The following is a 22,428-nucleotide window of genomic DNA, read 5'->3' as shown; positions in this document are numbered from 1 at the left end:
CACATCCGAAGTTCAAGTGACACGAGTATAGTAGCAGGTAGGAATCCAAAACTTCATGTGCACCAAAGAGTGACACTCATCTGTGACTGCTGTTGGGTCCACGTGTTAGAAAACGTGCAGCATTACCGTGTGGCTGAAATGACTGTCCAGCTGCATTCTGAAGTTCCTCAGGTTGATCGGATCAGGAGGGAGTGTCCACCACTTTTTGGGTCCCAGATCTCTCTGAGAATCTCTAACAGTCCCAGGGGCCGTCAGTCCTTCAGGCCACGTGCATATGCGTGGAGCTACGCCTCGCATGGGCAGAGGGGTAGGAAGGCTCTTCGGGTCTCAGGTGCCCTGGGAAACCTGCTCGCCTGGCCAACCGCGCGCTCCCCTTCCTGCTGCTGACCTGCGTCATGACATCAGGCCTCCTCTCAACCCCTTGACTGGCACCCACGCCAGTCAAGCCAGTCAACCTGAAGGTCAGTTCCTCCAGGTATATTCTGGGTCCCCTTACGTTTACTTCCCTCAGTCTGCTTTTTCTCCACACTCCTCAGGGCTTCTGCATTGAGTAAACACTTTGTCAATCTAGTGTCACATTAAGAGATTTTAGAATAGACCTGGGAGTCCCAAGTCTCACAGTCTTTAGAGCGGAGTCTGAAACTTTGCTCTAAACTCTCCCTGTCCCTGCCTTCCTCCCGATCTTAGAAGCACAAAGAGCCAAGAGCCCTCGAGTTCCTCAACTGCCCTGTGAAACAGACTGTTTTTCCGGACCACAGAGGACCTCTATGGTGTAGCTGTTCAAAGCTGTCCATGTGAGCAGCTGAACAACATCGGCGGCTCTCATGTGGGCAGGGGAGTCCATCATGAGTACTTTAAGCTGCAAGTAGCATCAAACCTGCCTTAAAACAGCTTCCATAAAAACAGGGCTCATTTTTACCCCCCAAAACAGAAAGTTTGAACGTAGGTGGTTGCTTGCATTTATCCAGCAATTCAAGGACTTTGGAGCCAGCAGCTCTATAATCATTTGAGCTTTTCCTTCTGTTTGACCCCTTACAGTTTTTATTCCGGCGTTATTGAGATATAATTGACATACATACAGCATTGTGTAAGTTTAAGGCATACAACGTGATGATTTGATAGACTTATATATTATGAAATGATTACCACAGCAGGGTTAGCTCACCCCACATAATTATCATTTCCTTTTTGTAGTGAGAACATTGAAGATTTATTCTCAGCAACTTTTAAATATATGATACAATTGTTAACGTAGTCATCGTGCTGTACATTAGATCTTCAGAACTTACTCACCTTATAATTGAAAGTTTGAACGTTTGACTGACATCTCCACCACCCCCGCCCCAACCCAGCCCCTGGTGAACCACCATTCCACTCTCTGCTTTTATGAGGACGACTTTTTCAGATTTCACATATAAGTGATCGCATACAGTCTATTCTTTGTCTGACTTATTTCACTTAGCATAATGCCCTGAAGATCCATCCGTGTTGTTGCAAATGGGAGAATTTGCTTCAGTCTCATGACTCACTAATAACCCGTTGTATATGTATGCGACATCTGCTTTATCCATTCATTTGTAGGACAGTTAGGTTGTTTACATATCTTAGCTATTGTAAATAATACTGCAGTGAACATGGGAGTGCAGATCTCTCTTTGAGACCCTGATTTTATTTCCCTTGGATGTATACTCAAAAGAGTGATTGCTAGATCATATGGTAATTCTATTTTTAATTTTTTGAGGAACCTCCATATCGTTTTCCATGGTGGCTGCATCAATTTGCATTTCTATCAGTGGCGCACAAGAGTTCCCTTTTTTCTGCATCCTTGCCAACACTTGTTATCTCTTGTCTTTTTTATAATTGCCATTCTAACAGGCGTGAGGTGATAATCTCATGGTGGTTTTGATTTGCATCTCCCCAATGATGAGTGATGTTGAGTATCTTCTCATGTATCTGTTGGCCATTTGTATCTCTTCTTTGGAAAAATGTCTATTCAGTTCCTCTGTCCAGTTTTAAATTGGATTGTTTGTTTTTTTGCTTTTGAGTTGTATGAATTCCTTATGTATTTGATATTAACCCTTTATCAGATATGTGGTTTGCAAATATTTTCGCCCATTCTGTAGGTTGCCCTCTCATGTTGTTGATTATAGTCCTACTTATTTATTTTTGCTTTGGTGTCATGTCCAGAATACTGTTGCCAAGACCATTGTCAATGAGATTTTCCCCTATTTTTTCTTCTAGGAGTTTTACGGTTTCAAGTCTTAAGTTTAAGTGTTCAATCAGTTTTGAGTTAACTTTTGTGGGTGGTGTAAAATAAGGGTCCAATTTCATTCTTTCTGTGTGATTATCCATTTTCCCCAACACCACTTATTGAAGAGACTATCCTTTCTCCATTGGGTGTTCTTGGTTCCCTTTTCAAATGTCAGTGACCATATATACTTGGGTTGATTTCTGGACTCTTGATTCTGTTTCATTGGTTTATGTGTCTGTTTTTATGCCAGTACCATATTGTTTTGATAATTATAGTTTTGTAATGTAGTTTTAAATCAGGAAGTGTGGTGCCTCTAACTTTATCTTTCTTTCTTGGGATTGTTTTGGCTATTCAGGATCTTTTGGAGTTCCAAATGAATTTTAGAATTGCTTTTTCTATTTCTGTGAAAAATGTTACTGCAATTTTGATAGATACGGCCTTGAAGGTATACATGTTTTGGGGTAATATGGACATTTTAACAATATTAATTTTTCCAGTTCATGAACACAGGATATCTTTCCTTTTATTTGTTTCTTCTTCAGTTTCTTTCATCAAAGTCTTAATTTTCAGAGTACAAATCTTTCACCTCCTTGGTTAAATTTATTCCTGAGTATTTTTATTGTTGTTGATGTTATTATGAATGAGATTGTGTTATTTCTTTTTCAGCTATTATGCTGTTCATGTACTGAAGTGTAACTGATTTCTGTGTGTTGATTTAGTATCCTGAATTAGTTCATTAGTTCTAACAGGGTTTTTTTTTGGGGTAGAGTCTTAAGGATTTTCTATATATAAATTCATATCATTTGCAAACACAGACATTTTTTACTTCTTTCTTTCTGATTTGGATGCCTTTTATTTATTTATATTTTTGGATGCCTTTTATTTCTTCTTGCTTAATCTCTCTGGCTAGGGCTTCCAGTAATGTGTTGAAGAGAGGTAAGAGTGAGTACTCTTATATTGTTCCTGATTTTATTTTATTTTATTTTTTATTTTTATTTTTTAAAGATTTTATTTATTTATTTGACAGAGAGAGACATAGTGAGAGCAGGAACACAAGCCGGGGGAGTGGGAGAGGGAGAAGCAGGCTTCCCGTGGAGCAGGGAGCCCGATGTGGGACTCGATCCCAGGACCCTGGGATCATGACCTGAGCCGAAGGCAGACGCTTAACGAATGAGCCACCCAGGTGCCCATATTGTTCCTGATTTTAGAAAAAGAATTTTCAATCTTTCTCCATTAAGTGTGATGTTAGCTGTGGGCTGCCTTTACTATATTGAGCTACTTCCTTCTGTACTTAATATGTTAAGTATTTTTTTTTTTATCATAAAAGGACTTGGGTTTTGTTAAATGCCTTTTCTGCATATATTGAGATTATGGTGTGGTTTTTTCTTTTCTTTTTATTGTTTATTAAGTTTTCATTTTAATTCTGGTGTAGTTTATTTTTAACTTTTACTTTATTAATGTGGTGTATCACGTGGATTGGTTTGCATACGTTGAACCATCCTTGCATCCCAGGGATGAATTCCACTTGGTCATGGTGAGTGATCCTTTTAATATGCTGTTGAATTTGGTTTCCTAATATTTTGCATTTTTTGCATCTATATTTATCAGATATTGGTCTATAGTTTTGTCTTGCAGTGTCCTTATCTGGCTTTGGCATCAGGGTAGTGCTGGTCTTGCAAAATGAGTTTGGGGTTGTAAATTCCTCTTCAGTTTTTTGGAAGAGTTTGAGAAGGATTGGCGTTCACTCTTTAAATGTTTGGTATAATTCCCTAGCAAAACCAGTTGATCCTGGGCTTTTCTTTGTTGGGAGATTTTTGGTTATTGAATCAACTTCCTTACTCATTATTGCTCTGTTTAGGTTTTCTATTTAGTCATGATTCAGTCTTGATAAGTTGTCTGTTCCTAGGAATTTATCCATTTCTTCTTGGTTATTTACTTGGGTGGCATGTAATTATTCATAAGAGTCTCTTTTTTTTTATAACTTTTTTTTTGAAGATTTTATTTATTTATTTGAGAGAGAGAATGAGATAGAGAGCACATGAGAGGGGGGAGGGTCAGAGGGAGAAGCAGACTCCCCACTGAGCAGGGAGCCCGATGCGGGACTCGATCCAGGGACTCCAGGATCATGACCTGAGCCGAAGGCAGTCGCCCAACCAACTGAGCCACCCAGGCGCCCTCATAAGAGTCTCTTATGAGCCTTCTGTATTTCTGTGGTATCAGTTGTAATATCTTTTTTTCACTCTTGATGTTATTTATTTGTATCTTCTCTCTTTTTTTTCTTAGTCTAGTTGATCTTTTCTATTGTCTTTCTGGTCTCCATTTCATTTGTTTCTGGTCTGATCTTTGTTATTTCCTTCCTTCTGCTAACTTTGGGCTTAGTTTGCTCTTTTTTCTATTTCTTGAGGTGTACTTAGGTTGTTTGCTTGAGATCTTTGTTGTCTCTTAAGGTAGGCATTTATCATTAATAAATTCCCTCTTTTTAAAAAATATTTTATTTTTAAGTAATCTCTACACCCAAAACGGGGCTCGAACTTCCAACCCCAAGATCAAGAGTTGTATGCTCCACTGACTGAGCCAGCTAGGTGTCCCTATAAAATTCCCTCCTAGAACTGCTTTTGCTGCATCACATAAGTTTTGGTATGTTGTATTTCCATTTTCATTTGTTTCAAGATTTTTTTAAATTTCCCTTTTGATTTCTTCTTTGACTTGTTGTTTGTTCAGGACTATGTTTTAATATCCACATATCTGTGAATTTTTCAGTTTTCTACTTCGTACTGATTTCTGGTTTCATACCATTGTGTTCAGAAAAGATACTTGGTATGATTTTAATCTTCTTAAATTTGTGAAGACTTGTTCTATGGTCCGCCTATGATATATCTTGGAGGATGTTCCATGTGCACTTGAGAAGAATGTGTATTCTGCTGCTGTGGGGTGGAATATTCTGCATATGTGTTTTAGGTCATTTTGGTCTAAAGTATAGTTCAATTGCAATGTTTATTGATTTTCTGTCTGGATGATCTATTCATTGTTGAAAGTGGGGTGTTGAAATCTCCTACTATGATTGTATTGTTGTCTATTTCTCCATGTAGATCTGTTTGTATTTGCTTAATATATTTAGGTGCCCTGATGCTGTGTTCATATATACTTATGATTATTATATCCTCTTGATGAATTGACTCCTTTATCATTATAGTATGACTTTCTTTGTCTCTTGTTACCATTTTTGGCTTAAAGTCTATTTTGTTTGATATAAGTACTGCTACCCATGCTCTCTTTTGGTTTCCACTTGCACAGAATATCTTTTCCCATCCTCACTTTGAACTCACATGTATCCATAAAGCTGAATGGACTCTCTTGTAGGCAGTATATAGTTGTGTCTTTTTTTTTTTTTTTTTAAAGATTTTATTTATTTATTTGACAGAGAGAGACACAGCGAGAGAGTGAACACAAGCAGGGGGAGTGGGAGAGGGAGAAGCAGGCTCCCCGCAGAGCAGGGAGCCCGATGTGGGACTCGATCCCAGGACCCTGGGATCATGACCTGAGCCGAAGGCAGTCGCTCAACCGACTGAGCCACCCAGGCGCCCTATAGTTGTGTCTTATTGTTTTCTTTATCCATCCAGTCACTCTCTACCTTTTGATTGGATAATTTGATTCATTTACCTTTAGAGCAATTATTGATAAGTACGGATTTACCAATGCCATCTTATTAATTGATTTTGATTCTTTATCAGGTAAAGCACAGATCTCCATGTCTTTGGGGTTGGTTACTGGAAGGTTATTGTGATCCTTTGGTGGTGTCATGTTTCCCTGATTTTTCATGTTCTTTGAAGTCTTGCATCACTGTCTTCCCATTGGAAGTAACCGTCACCTCCTCTAGTCTTTACTAACTGCCTTTAGGAGATAAATACCTTCTGTCAGCCCTGATAGGGATTCTAAGGCTTTCCCAGACCTTCTATGGATATACCTGCTCCATGTTTCTTACTCCCTCTTTTGGCAGAATTCTTTTTTTTAAATTTATTTTATTTTATTTATTTATTTATTTATTTATTTATTTATTTATTTTCACTGGCTTTGATCAGGTCTTTATTCAAAATTAGCTGTCCAAAATGATTTGACTTTTATAGAATAAACCTAAGTTTTTAGGCAGTAGGCTTCTCTGCAGTGGGTTTCTTTTCTGCAGGCTTCTTGTCAGCTGCTGGTTTCTTGGTAGCTGCAGCCTTTTTCCCCACCACAGGTTTCTTCTGCTTCTTCACACCAACAGCCTTCTTTCCTTTCTTCCCTACCACAGGCTTCTTGTTTTGGCAGAATTCTTAAGCTCGGATGCCTTCTATTGATCTTGCAAAGTACCAGGCTTGTGTGCTGACAGCCTTCCTTTTGCTTTCCCAAAGGCAGAGCTAAAGCTCAGGTTTGTGGTCTCTCCCTGCCCACAGATTTAGGCAGGCTTTCTGCACATGCTCGCTAGCCATCTGCCAAAGCTTACTTTAGCTGATCAAGAGCATGCAGAGGGAGCTGGTCACAGGGTGACGGTGCATGTGGGTGAGGCATGGAGCACAGGGCCCATTGCAGGGATCTGTGGGTGAGGTGTTCTGAGCTGTACATGGAATCCCTGATGCAGTTATTAGGATCTGTATCCTTTAATGCCCTCTGAGTGTTCTGTCTGCTGTTCCCAGTCTCTTTCCACCCCCCAGTCATGCAGCTCACAATTCAGTACTCTAGATGGGGTGAGAGAAATAGTTCTCTTTGGCAGCATCCTGCACAGTTGGGGAAGATGAGTACTCATTCATACACTCCCCGTGGGAGGAATCATGGACTGGGAAGCTCTCCTTGGCACTGAGCTGTGCCACCTGGGAAAGGGGTGACACGGGTAAAGTCCAGCTATTCCTCTTACCCTCTCCAATGTGTCCAAACTCATAATTTTTTTTCTCCAACAGTGTGCTGGAACTTGTCCGCTGGAAACCTGGACTTGCACGAAGGCTCTTTTGTCCATGGGTGATTATCTAAGACTGTGTTCTCCAAGGGCTTTGGACCAAGGCCAAGAGGGCTGGAACCAGTTCATGGGCCACTGCAGGGTCTACAGCTGAGACCAAGTTCTGTCTACTCATTACCTGATGCATGGATGGGTGATACTTTTCCCAAGTTCCTTGGCTTACAGTGCTCAATCACACAGCTCCCACAAAGTGGCTTTTGCCCATGGATAGATTCCAAATTGCTGTTAAAATGGGGATATGAATGAGGGACCTCTTATTCAGCCATGTGGCTGATATCACTTCTGACTTTTTATGGTTTTAAGATGGCTGTCTCAACTCCATATTTTCATAAATTTAAAACAAATATAGTATATGCAGTATATCCAAAAGTTAACAGTTCCTAAAACAGGGCTTCCCAAAGCTGAGTGACCATGGGCAAATTTCATAACTCTATGAGATTCATTCCTTTAGTTAGCAAATATTTATTGCTATGTGCTGAGCACTTTGCTAAGGAAAGCTTAGCAAAAAGGTGATAGTTGCTGTACTCAAGAAGCATACATTGTAATTGCATGTTTGACATCAATCAAATACCCAAGGAAATAAATGTGTAATTATAAATTGTGGCAAATTATATGAAGGAGAAGAAAAAAGTTCTATAAGAACTGTGGATTCATCTGTAAAATGGGATAATACACTATCTGTCTCAAGAATTAAATGAGATAGGGGCACCTGGGTGGCTCAGTTGTTAAGTGTCTGCCTTCGGCTCAGGTCATGATCCCGGGGTCCTGGGATCGAGCCATGTGTTGGGCTCGCAGGGAGCCTGCTTCTCCCTCTCCCTCTGCCCCTCTATCCACTCATGCTCTCTCTCTGTCTCTGTCTCTGTCTCTCTCTCAAATAAATAAATAAAATCTTAAAAAAATAAAAAAAGAATTAAATGAGGTAATGTATGAAAATCACTTTGCATAGCATCTGGTATTCAATTAAGTGCTCAACAAACAGGAGCTATTTTGATATTATTATATTTTTGCCATGTAATTCCAAACTATAAATATCTTACATGTCAAGCTATGGCTGATTTATAATGGCGAATTTTTCTTAACAGTTTCTGGCTCATTATTATTATTTACTACAGTTAATTCACCAACTTGTTATTTTGCCCTTCTATATTGAAGAACTGAGTATATGTAGGTTCTACGTCCCAATACGAACATATATGGTTTCTTCCTGTGCACACTAATCACAGAGTTCTACTAACTCTACTGCTGTCAGATAGAACTGACAAATTATGTGATATTATTTGCATTATTTTCTGCCAAAATACTAAGAATTGATATTATTTATATCATGCAAAAAATCAGACTGACATCTAAATCACCTTTGCTAGTTTTTTTTTTTTTTAAAGATTTTATTTACTTATTCATGAGAGAGAGAGAGAGAGAGGCAGAGGGAGAAGCAGACTTCCCGCAGAGCGGGGAGCCCGATGCAGGACTCGATCCCAGGACTCCGGGATCATGACCTGAGCCGAAGGCAGACGCTTAACCATCTGAGCCACCCAGGCGCCCGACCTTTGCTAGTTTTTAAGATCAGTTATTTACTTAGGTCTGTTTCGTTTTTCCGGCCATCCTGCAAAGTCTTACCATTTTGATTTACTTCAGCTTGATGCCAATCTTTTGTCCACTTGGAAAGCATTCTTGGCACATGGAACTAGGAGGGAAATTGCCATCACTGGCAGCCTCTGTCCCATTCCGAGAGCATCCCTGTGTGGCTGGGAGGGAGCAGAGTGCCCGTGTCCGAGGATGAAAGGATGCAGTTCCCCTCCAGTGTGTGGCGCAGGGCTGACCCAGGGCCTGTGCTGTGACATGTCTCTGGTCTCTTCTGCTGTTTTCCTGTGCTCATACAACTGCAGGCCATAACGCAGGTCACAGAGTCGTGTGATGTGGAATTGTAGGCCCGAGAGGGCTTTAAAGCCAACCCATCCGGTCGACTCCTCAAAGTCCACTTAGGTCCCTTCTATGGTATCTTCATATCAAGGGGCCATTCAAATATATCTTTCCCCTTAGAAGAGCTATGGTTCCATCTACATGAGGAGAACTCTGAGGAATTTTTGGCGCTGCCTTACTTAAATGGGATCTACATGTACTTCAAAGACCTTTATCAACTGTGAAGTAGAATTTCAATTTAGGCAGAGATTCTCCTGTTCTGTCGTAAAACTGAAGATGGGACTATATCTTTGATAACGATGATGATAATGATAATAATACAATAAAATAATAATAGCTAAATTTATTACATATCTAGTGTCAGTTCTGCACAGTAAAAGATCAAGATCAATTGACCTATTGACTCACATAATTTCGGCAAATACATGCCTGCAGGGTGTACTGTTATTCCCAGATGAGCAAACTGAAGCTTGGAGAAGTTGCAAATATCCAAGAGCCTTACGGAGGCCACATGATCACTGATTTTTTTCCAAAAATAATGTTGGATATGTATGTACTTCTTTATATGTATATATTTAAGGATTTTATTTATTTATTTATTTGATGGTGGGGGGAGAGAGAGAGAGCACAAGCAGGGGGAGCGGCAGGCAGAGGGAGAGGGGGAAGCAGGCTTCCCGCTGAGCAGGGAGCCTGATGCGGGGCTCGGTCCCAGGACCCTGAGATCATGACCTGAGCCGAAGGCAGATGCTTAACCGACTGAGCTACCCAGCCGCCCCGTGTATGTACTTTAGAGTCTACAAACATATGTTATTTCCACTTGATCTTCCTCTTCACAGGCTTGTGAGAGTCTGCTCCAAACATATCTCACCTGCCATCTATTTCTGCGTCTTTCATCAGAGAAATTGGAAAGCCTTATCCATAGAACATTATCCACATCCCAGAAACAAGGGGCTTGAGAGTGGGCCTAAATGCGGCCTCCATGATTTGCTCTGGGCCAACGGAAGTTTCTTATCCAGGTAAACAATGGTTTGGGTAAAGCAGCAGATTGTCCAATATTCCCCGGAAGCCCTTCCCATGGTTAGTAAGGAAGACAGCGTCCACCGCTGCCTCCAGGCGCCTGTCTCGTCACAGTGAAGCCAGGCAGGACCAGGAGCTGGGAGGTTCCTTCCCGGCCACTAGAGGCCAGCAAGCTGCAGACGACAGCCCCCGAGCTGGAGCCTGCGCCTTCTCACATTGGGAGAATGATGCGGAAATGATCATTCCAAATGAAGAAAAGGAAGCTAGAATGTTTTTAGGAGAAAAGACATATCGCTTCAATGTGTACCACTGAGATGCCCATGGTGTTTAGGGCCTCCCTCAAGACTTCCCTGAAAGGCGGTCCTGAGCAAATTAAGCAAGGAGAGAAAGGGTGTTTTGGGGATGTCTGTCCATGTCTTCTAAAAGCCCGTGTGTCCCCTTTCAGCATAGTGCTTTCCTTCCTCCCCATGCCTGCTTGAAATAAAAAAAAGCAACTTTAAGTCTTCTTCCTCCCTCCTCGGCTCCAGTTGTTTGATTTCCCAGAAGCAATCATGAATGTCTTGCTCTTTCTTCACCCCTCTCGAGGCTAGAGGCCCTGGCCGTCCCCGTCTCTTTCTGTGCCTTGCTCCTTTCTTGCGACCGAGTCGCACTTACAGAGGGGCACAGGGGAGGACTGCTGTGGCTGGAGGCAAGAGCCTGTGGGCGAGGGCTTTGCCTGGCCAAGCACCGTGGTGCACGGCTCGGGGTTCCCACCCGCTAGATGAGGGGCCCCTCCTCAGTGTTTGTTCTCAGAATTTTAAAGGATATTCTCTTTGAGAATCTATACTTAGAAAATACATACTGAGGTATTTCAGATAGAGAGCCACGATATATGTAATTTACCCTTGAATGGTTTCAAATATATATATATATATATACACCCCCATGCACTGTAGTACATGTATATATAGACAGTTCCCAAAGCATGATGGTTCCACTTAGGGTTTTTTGACTTTAAAATGGTGTAAAAGCGATATGCATTCAGCAGAACTTTACTTTGAATTTTGAGTTTGGATCTTTTCCCAGGCTAGCACCACGCAGGACGATACTCTGCTGCGGTGCCGGGCTGCAGAGCCTGGCAGTCACGAGGATCAGCGACCGGCACACTTACAACCATTCTGTTTTTCACTTTCAGCTCAGAATTGAATATATTACACGGCATATTCAACATTTTATTATGAAATAGCTTTGTGTGACATGATTTTGCCCGACTGTAGAGTAATGTAAGTGTTCTGAGCAGGTTTAAGGTGGGCTAGGCTGAGCTGTGATGTTTGGTAGGTTAGGTGTGGTAAATGCAGTTTTGACTTATGATATTTTTTTAAAAATTATTTATTTATTTATGAGAGAGAGAGAGAAAGAGAGCATAAGCAGGGTGAGGAACAGAGGGAGAAGCAGACTCCCCAATGATGAGTGGGGAGCCTGCTGTGGGACTTGATCCTGGGACCTTGGGATCATGACCTCAGCCGAAGGCAGACGCTTAACCGACTGAGCCACCCAGGCGCCCCTTGACTTATGATATTCTAAGCTTACAACGGGTTTATCGAGAGGTAAGCCCATTTTAAGTCAAGGAAGATCTTTATATATGCATATACGTTAAATTAGTTCAGAGTAGTGGAGAAAGAGACACACACACACACACAGAGACAGAGAAAATGAGAGCATAAATGATAAAGCAAAAGAGGCAAGATGTTAACAGTAAGTGACTCTGGATAAAGGGTCACCTGTTCTCTGTATGATTCAGATTCTTGCGATTTTTCTGTTCCTTGAAACAACCTCAAAAGAAAAGGTTAAATGTAAAATCTTAAAACTCGTCTTTGTAAATGGAGTTTTTGTGTGCAATCATCTACTTTTTAAGCCACGCTGCCCACTTTTCCAGGAAGCATGGCCTCGGAATTTCTGAGCCACTGTTGAGCTGGCGGATGGAGGGAGGAAGGAGCCAAAGTGCAGCGGGAACCTCTCTTAGCTCCACCCCCTCCTGCCTCCTGCCATGTTTCCTTTCTCATCCACCCATCAAACAGTTCACTTCCCAGGAAACCCGCTGCCCTCCCTCCCCCATTCCACCTCCAGACCAGTAGACCTGCATGGAGCCTTTGTCCTCACAGCATGTTCTTTCTCTCTTCTTTCCAGGTGTTTGCTTTGACTGCCTTCCAAGGTGGCATGCAGCAAACCCAAGATGGGCCAAGGGGAAAGGGCTCCAGGAAAGGCAGTTGGTACCACTTCCTTTTTTCGGTCACATGCTTTTCTGCTGTTACCTTCTGGGAGAGCGACAGAGAAGAGGGAATTCAGGCAGGCGAGTGTCGTGGAGGCTGGGGCCTGCGGTATATCGCAAAAACAGTCACAGATCCTTCCCGTCTGGGTGTGCGCGCCCCTGCTCAACGTGGCCTTGTCGGTCCTCCCATTTAGAGGTTCCCTTTATTTCTCCATCTGCTCCATCTGGGCTGGCTTGGTGTCCCAGGACCCTGACCCAAGCAGAGGCTTGAAAGCCCGTGTGCTGGGACTCAGCGGGTGGCTGCACGCCGAGCCCGGAGACCACCATGTGAACGAGCCTGAGCTAGGCTGCGGGATGACCAGACGTCCACGTGGGGCCACATCATCCCCACTGGTTTTACCTCCTCGGCCAGCTGGGCCCCGGCCACTTGTCACTCACTGAAAGAAAGAACAGGAGAGCGCTGCGGCGTGGGACATTATGATCAATTGATTTCTGAAATTGCTCCTGGTGACCCAGTATGCTTCCTCGCTAATGCTGGAAAAAGGAGCCGTTTTTCATGGTGAAGCTGCTCTTCTTTTTAAGAAACCAAACAGTTAAATGTGTATGTGGCCTGCTTGTCTTGATGACAGCTTCTGTCTAGAGGGTGATATCTTTATCAAGAAGTAGTCAAGATGTAGATGAGTAGCAGAGGGATTCCTGGAAAACTCCCCCCTCTGCTGTATATTTCCTAACAGCAGGGGCCCCATCTATCTCCAGAGAGGGAAGGGGGTGGCAGCTGGAGAGGGTTTTGTAGTTCTGTGAATAAAGGTTTATTACTTTTCTCTACCTTCCATCAATCAGCTCAATGTTAGGAGAACTAAAAAGGAAAAAAAAGCAAACCTAATCTTTGTGTCTGCTCATAAAAGAAAACGGGCAGAATATTCCCTCTTTCCTGACCTTGAAAGTAACTTTTTCAAAGTTGGGTAAAACCCGGGAACATTATCTGATTAGACCTGGAGACAGGAAGAGAGAATCTATAGCTTTTAACCGCAGCTTTGACATTTATTCAGCTGTCACAGTTCAAGGCGGCCGACGTTTACAGTCACCTGTTCTGTGCAGGGAGCCAGGCCGCTGATGCAGACGACGCAGAGATGGACAGGACATGGGCTCTGCCCTCTCCAGACTCACAAAATAGCAGGCAGTGAGCAACGCACAACTATAATATGCGACAGAAGATGTTAGAATCGAAGAACAAACGCACGGCCCTTTTCCCCGCTGCTGCGGCCGCTGCAGTTCCTGCCCACCAGACGGGCCTGGCGTCGGGCCAGACGCGCACCTGCTCGCGGGCCTTGCGCCCGCGGGACTGGAGAAGCGGCTCTGCGCGGCCACCGCAGCCCTCGCCGCAAACCTGAGCACGTCGGGAACGTGACGTGCGACCAGCTCTGGCCTTGGCCGCTCCACCGGGCCCTGCGCACAACTGCCCGAGGTCTCCTGCATCCGTGGGGTGGGCACGGCGGAGAAGATCGGCCACAGCGCCCGGATCTTGGAGATCCTCACCCAGGGGCTGAACCTGGGCCCGAATCGGGTAAGTATCCGCTTCTTCCCCCTGGAGCCCAGGCAGGTGGGCAAGAAAGGGACAGTTCTGACTTTTCTGTGATGGGCACAGAGGGCATCCAGGGCTTCTGTGAGCTGTCTGCTCCTTCCAGAGAGGCCTCCTGGCAGAGGAAGGGCCTGGTGGATGCCAGCTCCTGGCACCTCCTCAGGCAGATGTGCCTGTCACCCCATAGTCCTCTTCTTTCCAGCCTTGTCCAATACATGAAGAAACCTTCATCTTTCAAAAAAAAAAAAAAAAAAAAATCAACGAATGAAGAAACAGGGATTGGACAGATGAATTCTGACTTCCGGGCTAGGACAACTTACTAGAGTGGGTGGGCTTTGCAAAAGAACTTGGTTTCTGTGGGCAGAAATGGTGGGGAAGATAGCTGCCTGAGAGGTGGGAGAGCTGGGGCAGCTGCCTTGGATGGAGAGACGGAAGCCATATCTTTTGGAAGGCTTGGCCTTTGTACCTTTGAACTGTTGGATGAGAGAGATATAGATTTACATCTTGTTTCAGCTGCTATTTAAAAAAGGAGGGTGGGTGAAACTGGTCAGAAAGGTACAAACTTGTGGTTATAAGATAAGGCACGACACGAGAATGTAATGTACAGCATGGCGACTATAGTTAAGAACACTCTATATTTGAAAGTTGCTAAGAGAGTACCTCTTAAAAGTTCTCAGCACACACAAAAAATTCTCTAACTCTGTGTGGTGAAGGATGTTAGCTAGGCTTATTGTGGTGATCATTTCTCAATATATACAAATATCAAATCATTATGTTATACACCAGAAACCTATATAATGTTAAATGGCACTCATATCTCAATTTAAATAAAAGTTGTGGGAGCGAAATTCTAGACAAAGAAAAGAACAGGGGCACCTGGGTGGCTCAGTCCATTAAGTGTCCAATTCCTGATTTTGGCTCAGGTCATGATCTCAGGGTCGTGGGATCGAGCCCAGTGTCGGGCTCCATGCTCAGTGGGGAGTCTGTTTGAGATTCTCTCTCTCTCCCCCACTCATGCTCACACACACTCTCTCTCTAAAATAAGTAAAATATATCTTTAAAAAAATAAAATAAAAAGCTGAAAGACAAGAGAGAGACAAACTATGTTAAAAGTTACTTGAGAATTGACCTTTGGATTTAACAAGATGGAGGTCATAAGCAAGCATGACAGGAGAGGTTTCAGCAGAGAGGTGGGGAAGAAACCATAACTGGGACCTGTTGGCGGGGGAATGAGAGATTAAGAAAACAGAATCAAGTAAGAAATGCCTCCTTTGGGGAGTTTTGCTTAGCTGAGGGGGAATATGTGGTCAAGAAAAGACTGTTGTTGGAAGGGAAGGAAAAATAAAATAAGATAAAAACCGAGAGGGAGGCGAACCATAACAGACTCTTCATGATAGAGAACAAACTGAGGGTTGCTGCAGGGGAGGTGGGCAGGGGATGGGGTAACCGTGATGGGCGTTAAGGAGAGAGCTTGTTGGGATGAGCACAGGGTATTGTATGCAAGTGATGAATCACTAAATTCTACCCCAGAAACCAATACTACACTATATATTAACTAACTTGAATTTAAATAAAAATTAAACAAGGAAAAGGCTGTTGTTTTGTTTTGCCCTTTTTTTAGATTTATTTATTTATTTATTTGAGAGAGCGAGGGAGAGAGCAAGAGAGAGAGAAAGAGAGAGCACGAGAGGGGGGAGGGGCAGAGGGAGAGACAGACTCCCCGCTGAGCAGGGAGCCTGATGCGGGGACTTGAGCCGAAGGCAGTCGCTTAACCAACTGAACCACCCAGGCTCCCTTGTTTTGCTTTTTAATATGAAACATCGTAAATATGTGATGGCCATGTTTTCATGATGATGTGGTTGGAAAAGGGAAAGGAGTGCTACAAGACAAGGGGATAAACAACAGGGGAAGATCACCGAGTAGGCACAGGGGATGGGATCCAGTGGTAAGTAGATCCCTGGGCTCCGGTAGGAGTTGAGACATTTCCTCCATGGTAGATGAGGAACACAGGGGTAGAGCTGCAGTTATGATGACAAGCGGTGGAAAGAAGCAGCCATTCCCTTCGCTTCTAATACTTCAGGGTAATTTGGATCGAGAGCCCCAGCTGAGAGTGAGGAGGCAGGAAGGGGTGCTGAACACTCGAGAAGAAAGAAGAAAGCTTCTATCAGTGATCTCAGAGAAAGAGGGAGTGACTTCACTGCAGAATGTATTAAGATTGCTCCGCAGTGCTGAGCGTCCACCTCAGATTTTTTGTCATAAATTGAAAGTAGCAACTCAGCAGAACTTCTACACCCAGCAAGGGGAACGAAGTGATTCTGAACAATGTTCCAGCTGGACAACATATTTTTCAATCTTTTTAAAAACATTGAGCAGGTAAACAAAATAGTAATGAGAGACTGATCTGGGAGGAAATTCGGGAAGATGACGGCAGCATCCTGACCAGGCAGCTGAGAGAACAAGCTGTGCTTTGACAGATTCTCAGGGCGAGGAAGGTAAAAGTCAGAGTCCAGGGGCTGTCGAGGGTAGGGACGCTAGTGAGCCACTCTAGGAGTCAGAAAACGCCAGAAGCAAACCTACCATGAACTTGCAGCCCAGACTCAAGTCATCTAAGAGCATCAGAACATTTCCTGCCCAAAAACTGGATTGAGGGATCCTGAATTGCTGGTGTCCCCATGCCCCCTGCAGAAGCAAAGAAAATTCTCTGTGGGGGGAATTATGTTTTCAAATACAATCTGGAGGCACCTGGCTGGCTCAGTCAGTGGAGCGTGTGACGCTTGATCTCGGGGCCGTAGGTTCAAGCCCCATGTTGGGTGTAGAGCTTACTTAAAAATAAAATCTTAAACAAAATACAATCGGAAGCACACAAGCAGATCCTCCATCATCTCGCCCCCACTTACCTTTCCAACAGTCTCTTCTCGACCTTCCCCTTCCCGTGCCCCGTCCTCACTGCCCATCCAATCTTCATCTGGACTCTTGTAGCTTTTATTCTGCTTGACACATTTTCCAGTTTTCTGCCTTGGCTTGTGTTCTTTTAAAATTTTTTTTTTTTTTAAGATTTTATTTATTTATTTGAGACAGAATGAGAGAGAGAGAGCACATGAGAGGGGGGAGGGTCAGAGGGAGAAGCAGGCTCCCCGCTGAGCAGGGAGCCGGATGCGGGACTCGGTCCAGGGACTCCAGGATCATGACCTGAGCCGAAAGCAATCGCTTAACCAACTGAGCCACCCAGGCGCCCTAAAAAAATTTTTTTAAAGATTTATTAATTAGAGAGAGAGCACATGAACAGGGGGAGGGGCAGAGGGAGAGGGAGACACTCCAGCAGACTCCCTGCTGAACACAGAGCCCGACGTGGGGCTCCATCCCAGGACCCTGAGACCATGACCTGAGCCGAAATTCAAGAGTTGGATGCGTAACCAAGTGAGCTACCCAGGCGCCCCAGAAATAAATGTGTATTGTTGAAGCCAGCCACCTGTGGTATTTCATGATAACAGCCCTCGTTAAGACAACTTCTTGCGGCTCAGACCCTCTTCCCGCAGCTGTAACCAGCGTAATGCCTTCTGATCTAGTCTCTCTGCTTCCAGTGCTGCCCACCTATAGTTTATACTCTCGTCCAGCCATCAACACAATCAAATCATGGCATTCTCCTGCTCAAAATTCCCTAATAGATTTCCTCATGCTTAAAAGAAAATGCAGTCTTCTTACCATGGCTTACAAGGCCCTATGTTACTGAGGCTCACTCACCTGATGGTCTTACCTCTTACCATTTCCCCCTTCCCTGCCCACACCACCTGCTACAGTCACATGGGCCATTTTGGTGTTCTTCAAACACTCCAAGGTTATTTCTCCCTCAGGGACTTTGCACTTGCTGCTGCCTATGCTGGAAACACCTTTTGGGGGACACTTTATACAGTTCTCTCCCGCACTGCATTCAGGGCTCTGTTCAAAAGTCCCTTTGAGAGACATTCCCTTAAAATCCCATCTAAACTTGCAACCTTTATTTCCATCCCTTTCAGTCCCTTAAGCCTGCTGCATCTCCCTCCCCACATATTTATCATCATTTTATCATCGTCTCCATAACGCCTACTTTAATTATTCTCATGTTCACCACCATATTCTCAGTAGCTACAACAGTACCTGGCACATGGCATTCAAGAAATATTTGCTAAGTAATTAACTGAACAAATGAATTATAAATTTTTACGTTCCAATCTTATTTGGAACCTCACATTGCTGAGAAGTCATTTTACTTAATGACTATTTGTCTTCCTAATGGTGACTTGAGACACTTCTGGTTCTCATGAAATCTTCCCTTTTAGCTCAGTAGTCACAGAGAGTATTTGTTTTGCTTTTTTAGCTTCCCAGAATCTTTAGAAGACCCTTCCCCCTCCCATCTCCCCAAAGTATAAGGGAGAAATATGCTCTTCAGCTTCCTTTGTTTTTTTTTTTTTTAAGATTTTATTTATTTATTTGAGAGAGAAAGAGAGAGAGAGAGCACAAGCAGGGGGAAGGGCAGAGGGAGAGGGAGAAGCAGGCCTCCCGCGGAGCAGGGAGCCCGATGCGGGGCTCGAACCCAGGACCCTGGGATCAGGACCTGAGCCCAAGGCAGACGCTTAGCGACTGAGCCAGCCGGGCGCCCCTCTTCAGCTTCCTTTGAAGCCAGAGTGATGGCTTTATGTAGATTAGAAAAAAAGCCCGAACAGCTATAATGATAGGGTTTCCTAGTTTCCTAAGAAGATAATGCCCATCAAGGAATCCCCATACACTGTCCACCATATCCTTCCTGCCTGCCTGCCTGCCTTGGAGGAACACTGTGTTCAGTGGCCTTGGTCAAGGCTGACTTCTATACATAGGTGCTTCTTCCTACCACGTGCCGCGCTGTTACCCTCATTCTCTCTGGAATCCTGATCTCCAATTTTCTTCCTCCCTTCCAAATAGAAGTAGGTTTGTACTGCTTCATCCTAAGGAAAAAATCTCTTGACATTGTCACCATGCCTCGGAAACTCGAAAAACAGATGCCTCATCTATTCCTTGACTTCTCACTAAGCTTTTGAGAGCAGATTCTATCTCAAAGTCATGTCCACCTGCTGTAGCCCTTCTAATTCTCCAAGTCAGTGGCCCTTTATCCTCCTCTCATTCTCTTTGACTTTTGTGCAGAACCGGGACACCCAGTGGGTACCCCATTCTTCTCAAGCACTTCTTCCTGTGGCTTCCAGAGCATCCCTTTGCATCTGATTTCCTCCTTATCCCTTTGATTGTTGCTTGCATTTTCCTGATTCTTCTCTCTCTTCCAGATCTTTGAATATTGGAATTTCCCATCTTTTTCTCTTCAGGTAGTCTCTTTTACTTTAAACAATCTCTAAAGAACTGCATCTGTTCCCTGTATCATTCCCACTTCCTAGCCAATACTATCAAATCTGCATTTTGGCTCACTTTCTTTCTTTTGTTTTTTAAGATCTTATTTATTTGTGAGAGAGAGAGAGAGAGAAAGAACGAGCACAAGCAGGGGGAGGAGCAGAGGGAGAGGAACAGGCAGATTCCACGCTGAGCATGGGGCTGATGCGGACCCTGAGATCATGACCTGAGGCAAAACCAAGAGTTGGTCGCCCAAGTGACTGATCCACCCAGGCGCCTCTACATTTCTGCTCTCTTAACTATAGACCATATTTCTTATTTCTACACAGATTTACTACATGCATTTCAGACTCAACCTATCTGTAATAGTCAGGGTTTGAGCAGAGATAGAACCACCAGGAAATCACATACGTATGATTTCTTAAAGGGACTTGAACTTTTGTACTTGTAGAAGTTAGTCAACTATTTCTGTAAAGATGTGGTCTCCACACTGGATTCTGTAGCTTAAAGTCAGCAGGGTGAGCAACTGGGAAGGGAAGATAGCTGTTGATGGGGGTGGAGCAAGGACAAATAGGAATCCATGAGAAAGGACTGGAACCCATGTGGGTCTCTCATGGCCTATGCCTATAACGTGAATGATGTAGTTGTCCTGGAGGAGAAGGTGGCATCCTTTGCCATGGGGCTAACCATGCACCTGGTCCAGCAGTCAGAGAATCAGAAGGTAGACAAGGTGGAAGGCGGAGCAGCTGCAGGCCCAGCTGCTGACCCACACCAACCAGGTGAGCCAACAGATAAGTGACAGTGTGCATGAACTGCAACGTCATCGGGTGTCCCTTCTGAATCTCACACAAAATGTCTCCTATGACCAATTGTAACCAAACACATTCACAGAAGAGAACTCTGGGAAACAAAGATTAGCCTAGGCAAGCTGACATGTTACAAAACCACTCTACTTTTCAAAATTAGATTCACTATCTTCCTGTGTCTTTTTTCTCAGAAAAACGCTTTTCTGTCACTCTCCCTATATCATTACCACCCTCCTGATTGTCTAACCTAGAACCTCTGACTCATCTCTACCTTTTTTCTCTTGCAACACTGCCCCTCCCCTCATGGCACATCCAGTTAGTCACCAGGTCTTGCTAATCCTAATTTATTTTTTTAAAAGATTTTATTTATTCGTCAGAGAGAGACAGTGAGTGAGCAAGAGTGCACAAGCAAGGTGAAGGGCAGAGGGAGAAGCAGGCTCCTCGGTGAGCAAGGAGCCCGATGTGGGACTTGATACCATGACCCTAGGATCATGACCTGAGCCAAAGGCAGGCACTTTACCAACTGAGCCACCCAAGCATCCCTGCTAATTTTCTTCACATTTATCCTCTTTATACAATCCGATATCCTAACCATGTCTTGTCTGGCCCATGGATCAGAAGCACTGGTCTAAATACCTCAAGTTCTTCCCCACCCCATTCATCCTCCACATAGTCACCAGGATGAACATTCCAAAATTTAGATCTAATCATGCATTTTCTTAATATAACGTCATTCATGGACCTTTAAATCTACGAGACCAGTGCTCTAACCCCTGAGCTACGGAGCCCCGACCTTTAAATCTATAGAATGAATGAAAACCCCTAAACAGGCAGATTGGATTACTGTTCCTAATTCTTCCCTCTCCTCACAATAGAATTATATATCCATGCCCTTTGCCATGTGACTGCAATTCTTTCCGTAATGTGAACACAGTATATTTCCCCATCCCACATGACTTGCGTTGGTCAATGGAATCTTGGCTGATGAGACATGAGAAGACTTCAACTGTACTTATGTGGCTTGGATCCCCCTCTCGGGTTTCAGTTATTGTCATGAGGAATGCATGCCCAGAAATCCATGCTCTGTACAGGTGGCTGCGAGTCCCGGAGTGACACATGTGGAGCAGAACTGGTCTGCAGCCTGGGGCCAACCCCGCTGCAAGCAAAAATCAACCAAAATAAGCCAAACCTCAGCTGACCCACCTGGGAGGTAGAAAACAAATGTTTGCTATTGGAAGCTACTAAGATTTGGGGGGGGGGGAGATTATTTGTTACACAGCATTATTGTGGCAGTAGTTGAGTAATACATGTAATATCTAAGTCTTCCACAACCTCACCTCAGCCAGACTTTCAGTGCCAACGTCAAACCATTTCCCTCCATGCACCTAGAGTAATACTTGTTCTCATGCATGGAGCACCTGCTCATTTCCTGCCAGGCGCTCAGCTCGTAAGTGAGTAGCAGAACTAAGGTTCACGTACGTCACAGTCCAGACCAGCATGTGTTATTCTCACATTTTCATTCTGTTAATCTGTTCTCAGCCACAGAGTTGCTTGGGATTCTCCAAGCGTGTCTATAACGCGAAGCCTGTACTTCTCCATCTACCTTTTGTAGGTCAAGTTCCAGGCTCCCTTTTAGGTATAATCTGATCATATGAATAGTGCGTAAATTTCTTGAGTGCTGTGTTCCCAGACACTGTTGTAAGTTACTCATTTAATCTTCACAATGGCCCTATAAGATAGGTACTGTCATTGTCACTGAGATCCTAACAAACTGCAGACACCGGGCGCCTGGGTGGCTCCGTCGTTAAGCGTCTGCCTTCGGCTCAGGTCATGGTCCCAGGGTCCTGGGATCGAGCCCCGCATCGGGCTCCCTGCTCGGCGGGAAGCCTGCTCTCCCTCTCCCACTCCCGCTGCTTGTGTTTCTGCTCTCGCTCTCTCTGTCTCTGTCAAATAAATAAATAAGATCTTTAAAAAGAAAAAAAAAAAGATCACCCAGTGAATCACAGATCCAGGATTCAAACCCCATTTAACTCCAGAGCCTCTGCTCTTAACCACTCTACTGAATCCCCATTGACTGTTGGGTCTCTGTCCCTGCCCTACTTCACACATACCTGTATTACAAGCCTGCACATTTCATGATAATTATTTATACCACTATTTCCCCCGCTTCACTGTGAACTTTTAGAAATCAAGGACTCAATCTTACATGTCTGGTACCTAGTAAGTGGCTGGCCTGTAGCTACGTCTCACTAAATGTGAATGCTATTT

The 22,428-nt window shown here is 44.0% G+C and overlaps 1 long non-coding RNA gene across 1 annotated transcript in view; it reads left to right on the top strand.

The window, feature by feature from the left end:
* Window positions 1-15,395, top strand: part of LOC145717983 (uncharacterized) — a 101,563-nt gene extending 86,168 nt beyond the window's left edge. Inside the window, exon 5 of the long non-coding RNA XR_014141505.1 lies at window positions 12,342-15,395. This is a non-coding gene — a long non-coding RNA (uncharacterized LOC145717983). The remainder of the gene's footprint in view (window positions 1-12,341) is intronic.
* Window positions 15,396-22,428: the final 7,033 nt, after the last annotated feature.

This window comes from Leptonychotes weddellii, chromosome X, assembly GCF_054177405.1.
Source record: "Leptonychotes weddellii isolate Sample4059 chromosome X, ASM5417740v2, whole genome shotgun sequence".
Lineage (NCBI taxonomy): Eukaryota > Metazoa > Chordata > Mammalia > Carnivora > Phocidae > Leptonychotes > Leptonychotes weddellii.
The sequence above is the reverse complement of the archived record's forward strand: the minus strand, read 5'-3'. Positions and strand labels throughout refer to the sequence as shown.